The sequence below is a fragment of the Seriola aureovittata genome, chromosome 19 (genome assembly GCF_021018895.1).
Source record: "Seriola aureovittata isolate HTS-2021-v1 ecotype China chromosome 19, ASM2101889v1, whole genome shotgun sequence".
Lineage (NCBI taxonomy): Eukaryota > Metazoa > Chordata > Actinopteri > Carangiformes > Carangidae > Seriola > Seriola aureovittata.
Window position 1 is genome coordinate 23,137,415 of NC_079382.1, and position 12,586 is coordinate 23,150,000.

A 12,586-nucleotide genomic window follows, 5' to 3' on the forward strand; every position below is an offset into this window, starting at 1 on the left:
CTCTCTCTCTCTCTCATGACAAAGGCATCAGCCATTTTAAAATCGTAATGATGGTTATTATTACAAAGAAAGTCTCTTCCCACCATTTTCTCCTTGTTTTTCAGACGCTCTCACTTCCTGTCGGGTGATTAAAATGATCTTATGGTGAAATTTCTCCATATTGAAATCGTAGTTTAAACAAGGTTCAGGGAATTTAGGGAATTTACTTGAGGTAATTTTACTTACATTCATATTTTTTTATCTGTTTTAAAACATTTTGTCAGCTCTTTCCACCAGAATCATGTCATCTTCATGTCAAACATGTTAACTAATATTTTGTGTCACTGTCCACCTGCTAACTATTATATCTATCCTCATGTTTGACCTCAGCTCACCGTTTCACCTGCTGTAATGTTTAAAGCTCGTCCAGTGTAAAGGTCTGTGTCCATGTGTAGTGTGATTATAGATCAGCTCTAGCTTCTATATTAATACTGTGAAAGTATCAAAGCCTCAGTCCACAGAGAAATGCACACAGCCTGTATTCAGAAACTGAGCCTTAAAACCAGCCGTCAGGACTTCTGGAACTTTGTGATGTCACAACAAAGCAGTCACCAAGCCCCGCCCACCTGGACCCACCATCCAAACCTTGCAGGATTTGGTTTCTCTGAGTGTTTTTACCTGAAATCTGCTTTATTTTTATTGGATCAGTCAGAAAACAGTCAGCCAATCAGAAGAGAGAGGCTCAGAGCCTCCTCTCTTCTGATTGGCTCACAGACCTGTTGTTACTAGAGCTGCAGAGAGAAGCCTGAGAGAGGAGATGTGAAACTACACTGAGATGGTTTTTATATCTTCTGATGGATCAACACTTCAAATAAAACACAGAAGAAGAAACATGGAGCTTTAAAATATCTTAATTTCCTGTCGAATGGTAACTCTACCTGTGTTTAGCTCGTTGTGTTTGAGTGCAAGCTATATCCATCACACACACACACACACACAACACACACACACACACACACACACACACAGAGAGTCATCAGTTTGGCAGGTCCTACCTGGTGTAACTGTTTGTTCCCTGGTCCAGTTTAGCAAGTCCACAACTGGTCACAGTCCCTGGAGGGACAAAGAGACAGACAACATTATAAAGACCTGTTTGTACTTTTATGTAAATCCATAAAAGGGGGGGGGGGGTGATGTCCCACTGCATGGCCCAAAGCTATGTGTGGACACCCTGGTCCTGATGCATGTGTGTACATTTGGATTGAGGCTGTTTTGCCTCCAGTTCCAATTCAGAGAAACCTTAAAGCATCAGTCAACATTCAGGGAAAACATGCGTATTTGTTTTCTGCTGTTCAGTTAGGTAAGACCCTCTCATATCTGTCAGTTAAAGTTAGCTTAGCTTCACTCGAAGCCTGGAAACAGGGGGGACAGCTAGCCTTGCTCTGTCTGAAGCTAACAAGCCAGCATCCATAAAGCTAGCTGAATAATATTATATTTTATCTTAGTGTTAAACTGTTAAGATATCTGACGCGCAGTTACTTGCTTGTTTTATCTTTGTCTATATGTGTTTATTGTCATTCTGATTTAATTCGTACAAAACTAAAGTGTGAAAATGACATTTGATCTCCACTGGTTTCTTGGCAAATGCTCCACACAAAGGACTGGTGGCAAATTGTAGTAGCACAGCCTATTCTCCAAAGCTAATAAGTGTATTTCCATCCAGCAGCACACAAGGATAATTCAGACAGTTGCTCCAAGCTTTGTGTTTGAGCCGTCCCTGTTTCAGCAGGACAGAGTCCCTGAGCACAAAGCCAGCTCCATGGTGTGGAGAGTCCTGACCTCCACCCCATTCAGAACCTTTGGGATAAACTGGGACTCTGACTGTGAGCCAGAGCTAATCACCCAACACCAGTGCTGGGCCTCACTAATGCTCTAATGCCACGTGTGAATACGAGTGAATCCTGCAGAGAGGCTCCAACACCTGGTGGAAAAGGATCGTCCACATACTTTTGGCCATGTAATGTAAGAAATGAAAGCACGGATTGTTAGCATTTTAAAAATGTTTTTTAAAAGGTCAAAAGGTCACGAGTCTCTCAGCGTATAAATGTCAACGTTGTGTTTAAATCTATGTCGGGAAAATAAGAAAATATCCGTGTTGTTTTTGTCAAATCTCCCCGACAACAGCGGTGACATGCTGATCCTGCGGTTTGTAATCATAAATTTCTAAAAAACTTCTCCGCTCCCCAAAGTCTCTGTTGTTTTCTTAGTGTTTGACACTGACATTTCAAAACCCTTCGATGAATTCAACAATAAACAAATAAAAACAGATGACAGGCTGTTTCAGTGTCGGATCACGGGTGTCATCCGTTTGTCATCTTGATTTTCACTTTCCTTTTGTCACTTTTTTCTTTTGGGTGTTGTTTTTTTTTTAAAGCCCGTTGGGGTTTCTGTTCTGTCTCACTCGCTCAGATTGGATTTCTTTTCAACCCCTGATATTTTTTGAAGTGTTTTATCTTTTGTATGGATATGCAAATAACTCAACCTACACCTGACGCAGTAACTGTCTGTGTTTTCATTGTGCCACCACTAACAGTCACTGGGCAGAGAAGCCTGGGAGCGGCACACAGGTCAGATTATCATAGTGATGTATGTTAAGGTTTATCGTTTTATATTGATTTTAATACAAACACATTGAATTTACTTATTATAGATCCTCAAATTATTAACAAAAAAAGCTAAATTACATAATTTTTGTAGCGCAAATGGTATTTTTTATAATACAATTATGTATCTATTATTAAAAATTATTTTGTTTTATTTATAATAATTTACGAATATTATCAAACATATTATTTGAAAATAAAATTTATCATTATTAATAATATTAAAATTTGTATAATACAATTATAAGACATTTTCCTACAGATTTTCTTAAACTTTTTTTTTTTTTTCATTTTGTATTGATTTGCAATGAAAAATACGAACAATCTGAATTTACTTATCGTAGTTCCTCAAATAATACAAAACAAAAAAAAGATAAATTACATATTTTTTGCACTGAAAATTGTAATTTTATAATACAGTTTACACCACGTTGTCTTTATCTTTTATGTTTTTAATTAAGAAAATTACATTTCATAGATTTACTTATATACATATATAGAGTGACATTAAATATTGACACAGTGTCATTAAGAAAGCACCACAGACGTATTTTGAGAGGTCAATTACTGTAATAAATCCCCCTCAGATAAACTTACCCTACACCAACAGTCGTCATCAGTCTGCTCATTCCAGGAAGCATTTAATAACGAAGTTTGTAATTTACTATTTCTTGATTTCCCTGCTTTACCTAAACCTGCCTCGTGTACGTCATCTAGATTTCCTACATTTCCCAAAATGCCTTTGGACATCCCCCAGAGAATAGCAGGGTTTTACATACGCATATAGAGAGACGGTGGTGAAGCATGAAAGTGAGAGTTTCACACTTTAGTCAAAACTCTACCCCCTGGTTTTGTCTTTTAACGTGCTCTGGTTCTAGTTTCACATCTGTGGGGGCGACCGTGTCAATTTCTTGCCGTATGACTGTTGAGCGGTCGTGCAAAGTAGCGGCAGAGTGACTGATATCACACACTGATGGTTACTGGTGATTTAGATGAGTGAAACATTTATTTTAACCATACTAAAACAGAGCTGCTGGAAATAACATCTATATTTGATCAGTTATCTATCAATGAATATGAACAATGACATGGTTTGAGTTGTACATGATTAGAGTTTAATTAATCTTAATTTGATTTTAATTTAATTTGGTTTTAATAAATATAAGCATCATCAAAATCAATTTATTTAACTTTATATTTAAGAGCTAAAACCATGAAGACTAACAGTCCAGGAAGTAAAGATTTATTCTTTGGTGAAATGTCTAACTGAATGTTTTGTATGTTGATCTTTGATCATTTGTTGAGAGATTTGTTTGCTTAAAGGATAAACTGGGATAATTTAGTTAAATAAACTTGTTTTCTCACCAGGGGTCAAATCATCTCTGTGCTTGTTGCTTTAGCCGCTAGATGTTTAGCATTGTACAAATATGGAAATCAAGGGGAAACTACGAGCCCAGCTCTGTCAGAGGTCTGTTTATAAGTTATATCTCTTGTATTTCACACTTATACAAACAGAAATCAAAGACACTTGGGTTTTTCTGAGCTGTTAGCTTAGTAAGAAGCTAATGTTAGCGCAAACAGCAGGGCACAGTTTCTTATGTACATGAATATTTTGGACATTTTATTTAGTCAAACATCCCAAGTTAGCCTTTGATGTGCTGTTGGCTAACTTGCTAGCTAACTTGATACGACGCCAGAGGCTAGCTAATTCCCTCTGCTACCAGCGTTTGCGCTAAGCTAGGATGACATGTCCTGAACCTGTAAAATTAAATACAACAACAACAATTTCAAGCATTTAACTTAAAGACTGTTTCACCCAATCATCCAAAATAGAGTCAGCTAGTAGAAACCAACCCTAACTAGCTGGCTACAAGCTGCTGCTGTGTTAATCCATTGCTAATGCAAACCAGAGAGTTCCTACTGCTTCACATCAGCAGCTTTCCACTGAACGTCAGGGAGGGTTATATTCTTGAGCAGTGACAGGGAAACGTAATGTAAGCTCTTTGTGTTTGTTGTTCACCTAAAACTGATTTACACAACAAAGTAAAGAGATGTTTAGTACCTGTAGGTCAACAACTCAACCCTGTTTCAACAACTAAACCACAACAACAAATACCTTTTGTAGGAAACTTAATCGTGAGCTGGATTATTTTCAAAAGAAACAGATTTTCTGAATGAATGAAGCGCGACTGATATTAGACCCAGATAACAAAATGAAACTTCTGGCCCTACGTATGCCTGGGCCGAGTCTGGCCCACATACACATCTGGCTCAAGTCAGAAGTGGTCCAGATGTGGAAGTAGCATCTTACAATCATGCTGTGAACGGGCCAGATTTGGGCCGAGGAACCAAGTGTGAACTGGGCCAGAGGAAAAGTATGGGCCGGATTTATTTTGCTATCTGAGGCTGGTTGTGGTGGATAACCGGTCACCAGAAACCCAGTCCTGTCCGTGGCAACAAAACCTCTTCGGTTTGATTTGGGAAAATCGTGCTTTTTTTCTTTAATGTTAAGAAACAGGTTGTGTCTGAAGTCAGTGTGAACTTTTTCTGTTTTAAATCCAGACCAGGATCTTTTCCAAACCTGAACCAAAGAGCTGTGAGAGTCTGAACAGAACCACAAACAATTTGATAAACTGGAGTCACAAGTGGATTTCGTTCTGCAGAACCAGAACCAGATATATTGGAGCAAAACAAACTGTATGTGAATATTTTACTGATGTGTTCAGTGTCAACACATTTGCAACTTGCCAAATACGTAAACTAATAACGCACCATCATGTCGTTGGTAGAAAATGAAATCTTGCCACCTTTTATGTGAGGAAAGAAGGGACGAGCCTCGTTGTATGGAAACATATTTCCTACAGGAGACAGGGTTTAAACGCTAAGTTTCACATACTGCAGGTGTGAATTGTACAAGAAGAAACGGTCAGTTAGTTACTGCTCTTACACCTTCAATATGTCGTCAAGGGAAAAGCCACCTTTAACGGGGTTATTCAAATGAGATAGTGGCTCAGTACAGACCATCCCCACCCCTGTGAAAAGCTCTATATGTGGAGTGTTCCTCTGCGTACAGTACGTTCACGCTGCACGTGATGTTTAATCCATCCAGTGTAGTGGCAGTGTTCAGGGAGGGGGGAGGCAGATAATGGCAGTTTGGGATTTTCTGATTACAAAACACTGATTTAGCTTCACTGTCTGATGCATAAATGTATGAAGTGAAGCTAATTATGAGCTGAGGAGAAAGTAGGCCAGTTTGGATAAAGGTCTCTCTCTCCCTCTCTCTCTCCCTCTCTCTCTCTCTCAATCATCATCCTGTTGTCCATTTAAAAAGCCACACACACACACACACACACACACACACACACACACACACACACACACATACACACATCTGACAGCCTCCCTTTGAGTAAAGAGAGATCCAGTTACAATATCTCTGTCACACACACACACACACACATAAACACACACACACTCTCTTTCTAGCAAGCACAAAACGAAGGAGAACGATCATGTGTCCATTCCTGTTAAAAAGCTGCGCTGTGATTGGCTGGTGTGGAGCAACAGACCTGTCAATCAGCAGCAAGGTGATTGCTGATTGGCTCTTGGGATGAAAATTGTCCTCAGCTGACTGCAGAGAGAGGGAGAGTTTCCCTTTATACAGCTGAGGACAACACACACACACACACACACACACACACACACACACACACAGATGAAAAGTGTGTCAGCAGCTGACAGAACAGACACACTCCTCTGTTGCTACAGCTTGGAAACCTCTCATCCTTTCTCCTCCCCTCTTCCTGCTGTCTGTTCCTCCTCGTCTCCTTCTTTTTCCTCCTCTTCCTCCCATCTCCTCTTCTCTGCACTTGTTTCCTTTCCTCTTCCCTCCTCACCTTGTCTCCTCTCCTCTTATTTACATTCTTCACCTCTTTTCTTTTTTGTTTCTTTACTTGATTGCTTTTCTCCTGTCCTCTCTCCTCTCCTCCTGTTTCCTCTCTTCTCCTCTCCCAACATTTTGTCCTTCTTTCTCCTCTTCTTCCCTCATCTCCTCTTCCTTCCTCTTTTATCTCTTCTTCTTGTACTGTAGGTCGCTCTCACTCCTCGACCACCAAGTTTATTTAGTGTTTTTAGTGTGTGTGTCTGTGTGTGTGTGTGTCTGTGTGTGTGTGTGTCTTAATAATTTAGCCGTCGCTGTCAGGACCTCGCTCACCAGAGCACTCTCAGGTTCCTCTACAGCTCTCAGGTGATCACATGCGCACACACACAAACACAAACACACGCGCGCGCACACATGCACGCACGCACGCACACACACACACACACACACAAACAAAACTGTGTTTGAGGTCCATCACTGATCCACCCTGAGGCGTCACAATAACAAACTGTATGAGGCAGAGAAATTAATCAATGTGTCCTCTATTGAATCTAGTATTGAAGAAGGTTAAAGGTCAAACTCTTCAAACCTGATGAACTGGATTTCACTTGGACCAAAACTCCGTCTTTAAACCAAGTTAATGATGAATTATTTGACAAAGCATCAAAAAAAAAAAAAAAAAAAAAAAACCCTACGGATTCCAATTAATCTGAAGTGAGATGGAAAAAACAAGCAGGTGTTCAAATCTGAGACGCTGTAATGAGCAAATGATGACTGATTGTGTGTGTGTGTGTGTGTGTGTGTGTGTGTGTGTGTGTTACTTCATCACACCATGCCATACATCTGAAGTCATTTCAAATTCTCCAGCTATGATGCGTGTGCGTTAATTGGCAGCAAATGCAACCATATCACATCTGCAGCCAGCTAACACACACACACACACACACACACACACACACACACACACACAGAGGCAGACAGGAAGAGAGGCTGACGGCTACAACATCAGATACACACACATGAGAAAGAAATGAAAAGAAGAAATGGGATGAATTCAACACGAGAAACGAATCCGTAGAGAAAATAAAATCCAAACAGGCTTCCGTACTTTTAACAGGACGGCACCAACGTCCGCCTGAGCTCATGACACTGAAATGCAGTGTGCCTAAATTAGGGGGTCCGGGGGATGGTTAGGGTAACCATCATCCCCGATTCAGGTCCAAAATACATTAAAGAACAAACAACAAAAAGGAAAATTATTATAACAAACACGAAATTAAGATCAAAATAACCACAGTGATCAAAAAGAAAGTGGCAGACAGGTGAACAGGTGCTCATATCACCACCATGTGACCCGACTCTCCGTAATCACCACGATCGCTAATCAATGAGATCACAAACACTAAAGCTGATGTAACGTTTGAGCTGTTTCTGATTCGTGCCACTTAAACTGGACGACACTGTTCCTGCAGGAGTCACCACGCCCTTGACCTTTGACCTTTCCCCCCCAAAATCAGTTCATCCTCGAGTCCTAATGAATGTTTGTGCCAAAATTAAAGAAGTTCCTTGAAGGTGTTACTGAGATATCGTGTCGACGAGAATGAGACGGACGGACGGACAGCCTGAAAACAATATGGCTGCCACTCTGACTGTCGCCGGGCGGAGGAATAAAAACACACAGATGCTCAGTCTAAAAAAACTAAAAAAACAACAGCAACAACAAGCTACAAATAGTCAAACAAAGACAATGAACAACAAATACAATTACCCAGAAAACACTGACTTCGTTTAATGCAGCAGTGGTAGCTAAGCTAGGCGGCTAAATGCTAGCTGCAACAGGCCAGTGTGACACAGCTGCTAATGCAGCAGCTTGTTGATGTTCTTTCACTCTTCTTTTTGCTCTTTTGCCCTCCCTCCATTTTCACCCACAGATGTTTATTTTCATTTCACACAGGTCGACACACGTCGCAGCGTCAGATCTGCTGCAGCAGTGATTTCTACACTACACAACTGTAGTGTGTTGAATATCGGTAAGTGCACTTCACACTCACACTCATACAGAGCCCCCACAAGGCCTGGGTAATACATTCATTGAATGTTTAGTGCAGAAAATCAACTCACACTTCGTGCACGTTCTCTGTGGTAACAGTGTGTGTGTGTGTGTGTGTGTGTGTGTGTGTGTGTGTGTGTGTGTGTGTGTGTGTGTGTGTGCACGGACACTCGCTCCTACGCACTACACCACGATGGCCATCTGAGGTGGCAGTGAGACAGATGGTACGTAGGTCGGCCTTTCCCTGTGCGTACTCTCTCTCTCTCTTTCTCACACACACACACACACACACTCACCAAACGATCTCCACGGCTACAGGACTGTGACCTCATCACCACCGCGGACACAGAGTCAGGACAAGTTCCTGCTTCTTCTTTGAGCGGCTTCAGTAAACAGCAACAAAGCGTTCCTCATCCTCGTCTGAGGTGGGTTTCAGTTTTCTCTTTAAGTCACGGCTCATTTGTTTCTTCCATTTTCTGAAGCTGCAGCGCAGCTTTTCATCCTTTCTATAAATACCACCTTTACACTGTCAATCCTTCGTTTAAAATTAGCTGCTGCCCCTGACAACAAAGACGATGAAACAACATCGACTTGACAGTAAAGTTTGTAAAAAATAAAGCTCATATTTAAATCAGATTTATTTATCCACTTACTTACTGCAAGCTCTAGTGCAGAAGTTAATGTTTGATTTCCACCGGCTTTATTTCAGCTTCCTGTCACATATTAAACATCAGAGAAACACAGTCATGTTGGCAGCAGCTGGGCAGCACCGTGTCCTTCAGCTGCTTCAGACCTGCAGCTCACACCACCTGCTGCCAATCATCCAGCCTGATGGAGTGTCCTTGAGTAGCTCCCTCCTGTTGCCACACAGCAGCGTTTGACCCTGACCTTTGACCCCTGACCTGTCTGTGAAAAAGGGTGGAAGGAGAGCTCCCCTGCAGAGATCACGGGATTATGACTCGCTGATAGGACTAGGTTTGAAATCTCTTCTGTGAAAATGCAGCGAAGGAACACTCGGATATTTTTTTCCAGCACAAGAGGCTTGTTAAAGAGAGAGAGAGAGAGAGAGAGAGGGAGAGAGAGAGAGAGAAAGAGAAGGGCCGGCCGTGAGTCGGAGTCTCCCCGGCCGGGGCCCCTCTCTAGACGGCAACACGTCATGGAACATTCCCGGAACCAGCCAGCGCACCACCCACCATCTCTCTCTCTCTCTCTCTCTCTCTCTCTCTCTCTCTCTCTCTCTCTCTCTCTCTCTCTCTCTCTCTCTCTCTCTCTCTCTCTCACACACACACACAGAGAAAAAGAGGAAACAAACGATGAGCATATGAGATAAAGTCACTGCCTTTTAGAAAAAGAACTCGCCTTTAAAACAGTTTCCACCTTTGGAGACAAACTGTACAACAACAACAACAACAACAGCAGCAACAACAACAACAACGACAACAACACAAAGCTGCTGTGGAAACCAGCCTGTGCCTCACTATCTGAGGAATGCCTCACTGTAGCAGCAACAAGGAAATACCACAGCGAGTGCGCTAAGGTCACAACTTCAACTCACTTTTCAACAGTGATTGTCGGGTTGTCATGGAGATCATTTTTAGGGGGGATTTTGCAGGTGAACTTCTGTGGATCACCCCCCCCCCCCCCCGCCGAGACGCGGGTAGCTACAGACAGGCAGGGCTGGTTTGTTGCTGCACGAAAATGCAGATAATCGACCTTCCAGACAGCAACAATCACACCATCACTGGTTCCACTTTCACGGCTTCACCCTCCCTCCCTCTCGTCCTCCCTCCAGCCTACCCCCCCCCCCCCCCCGGCCTTGCAGCCACCCTGGCCGTGCAGGCTACTGCAAATTCCTCAGGATATTACGCAACCCGGGTAATCTGCATGCAATGCAATGCGTGCCCGGGGTATTCCCCCTGCATAGCCTTGCCCTTATAAGCTAAACAAAAGATCAAGTGCCATGAAAACAGCCCATAGTGTCCGTCATGGCGCAGAAAAGCCCGCTGTCACTGTGATATGTGTGAGAATATGTCCGGTGGAGGTTTCGTTTTTCCCTCCCCTGCCTCTCTTACCTTCTGTCTGCGCTCCGGCTGCGCGTCTCCGTCTCCGTGCGAAAATGACAACAAGCAAACCCGGTGACAGGAGATCCGATTCCGGGCGGGCTTGACACCTCGCTGGTTTGTCCGTTAGAAACAAGCCGGGGAGGCTGGTTGTTAGAAATCCACAAGAGCCGAGGAGCAGCGGTGGAAACGTCGCGGCGCGGCGGAGGAAAAGTTACGCGTAAAAATGGAAGGAATCCTTTCCGACCGGATTTGTGCCGCCGGAGCTCCACTACTGCAGTCAGACAGACAGTCAATGTGTGCGTCTCACTGTGTTGTGAGTGTGTATGTGTGCGTGTGTGAGGGTGAAATCAGGAGACACATACACACGCACACACACACTCATACGCACACGGGGGTTATTCCAAGCGCCACTTCCCAGAATAGCAGCATAGAGGAGCGGGAGAGAGAGAGAGAGTGAGAGAGACGGAGTGGCAGAGCGAGAGAGAGAGAGAGAGAGAGAGAGAGAGAGAGAGAGGGCGTGTGTATGTGTGTGTCTGCATATGTGTGTGTGCGCGTGTGCTTGTGTGACGTCGTCGGATCCCCCAGCGCGCAACCAGGGCAGAGGGAGGGGAGGGGAGGGGAGGGGAGGGGAGGAGGAGGAGCAGTGGCCGAGGAGGAGGCTCTGTCTGCAGGCACAGAGAGAGCAGGATTCCCCGGTCACCTCTGGAGCGACCTGTCTGTCTGACTGTCTGACTGACTGAACGTCTTAATGCCTGGTTGTTGCCTGTCTTTCTCTATATTCAGCTGTGCCTTAAGACCGGAAGTGAATGTATAATGTAGACCTACTGCAGTACAAAGCAGGCATCATATCGTATCATATATTTTCATATAAATAAATATTAATAATACAAATGCAAATCTTACAAATATTAGTAACAACCTTTAGCTTCTTCATGGTTAAACAATAATATATCCAGTATAACGTGAACCCAACTCATGATTACAATATTAAAGTCTACACAAGGATTAACCTTTTAGCCCCCGCTCAGACTCTTGCAGTTAATTTGGACTTTTCAAGGATTTATAACAGTGTTTGACTGACAGAGTCTTTGAAGGTAGAGAGCATGATGGGGTGAATCTGCTGAGGGGCCCCAGGGTGATAAAATGAGCCTTTTAAGCCTCTATTAACCCATCTTCCTCCAGACCTTTGCAGTGGGTGCAGCTCTTCTACCTGCAGTTTATTGAGAGATATAACAGCACAAAATTTAGTTTTTAAGGCCCTGAGACGTTTTGACACCAGGACCTTCGTGACAACAGCTTCATGTCCACCTCAAGACCTTTATAACGCCAGCTGATATTGTGGTTTAACAGTGCACGATCGTCACTGCATCTATATGTCATATTAGACCACCAGCGTCCGTCACAACTGGACTGAATAAAGTTTCCCTGTGAACACGAGAGCCAGCAAAACAATCATTAGCCCACACTAGCATAGCCGTGATATGGTCCACAGTAATGCTGACGGTTAGCCAGCTAGCGATAGCAACATTTGTCGAACACATTCATTACATCGCTAAAATCAGGTTAGCTAACATTAGCATGTCTACTGTAGCCGTCACTAATGAAAACAGACATGTAGCATTATGTAGCATCAAGTTACTGACACCCAGAGAAGAAAAAACAGTTCTGAGTCCAGCTGGAGCCTTTAGCAGCTCATTGGGTTCTTCTCTCAGTAAACCAGACTAGTATCTGCTCCACGGTCAGACTAGGAAAGAAATTCAGGCTTAGACTGATCTGCTGGGACTCGCCTGCATGATGACACTGATGGAGCAGGTTAAAACATTAAAACGTTAAAACAAAATCATGTTTGAACGCTGCACTGCGCCACCTCACCTGTGGGGGGCACGCACTAACAAGCACATGCTACTAGACCAGCTACCAAAACAAAGACCAGAGAGATTACAACACACAC

At 43.1% G+C, this 12,586-nt stretch overlaps 1 protein-coding gene across 4 annotated transcripts in view; it reads right to left on the bottom strand.

Moving 5' to 3' along the window:
• Positions 1-12,586, bottom strand: part of hivep2a (HIVEP zinc finger 2a) — a 113,096-nt gene that overhangs the window by 96,027 nt on the left and 4,483 nt on the right. The window contains exons 1-2 of one of the 4 annotated variants that reach the window (XM_056405078.1): positions 10,645-11,124; positions 1,035-1,092 (exon numbers count right to left, since the gene is read on the bottom strand). The gene's annotated coding sequence lies outside the window, so the exon portion shown is untranslated. Of the gene's footprint in view, positions 1-1,034; positions 1,093-10,127; positions 10,155-10,644; positions 11,125-12,586 lie in introns of those variants that run through there. The other 3 variants (XM_056405081.1, XM_056405080.1, XM_056405082.1) reach the window with 3 other exon arrangements.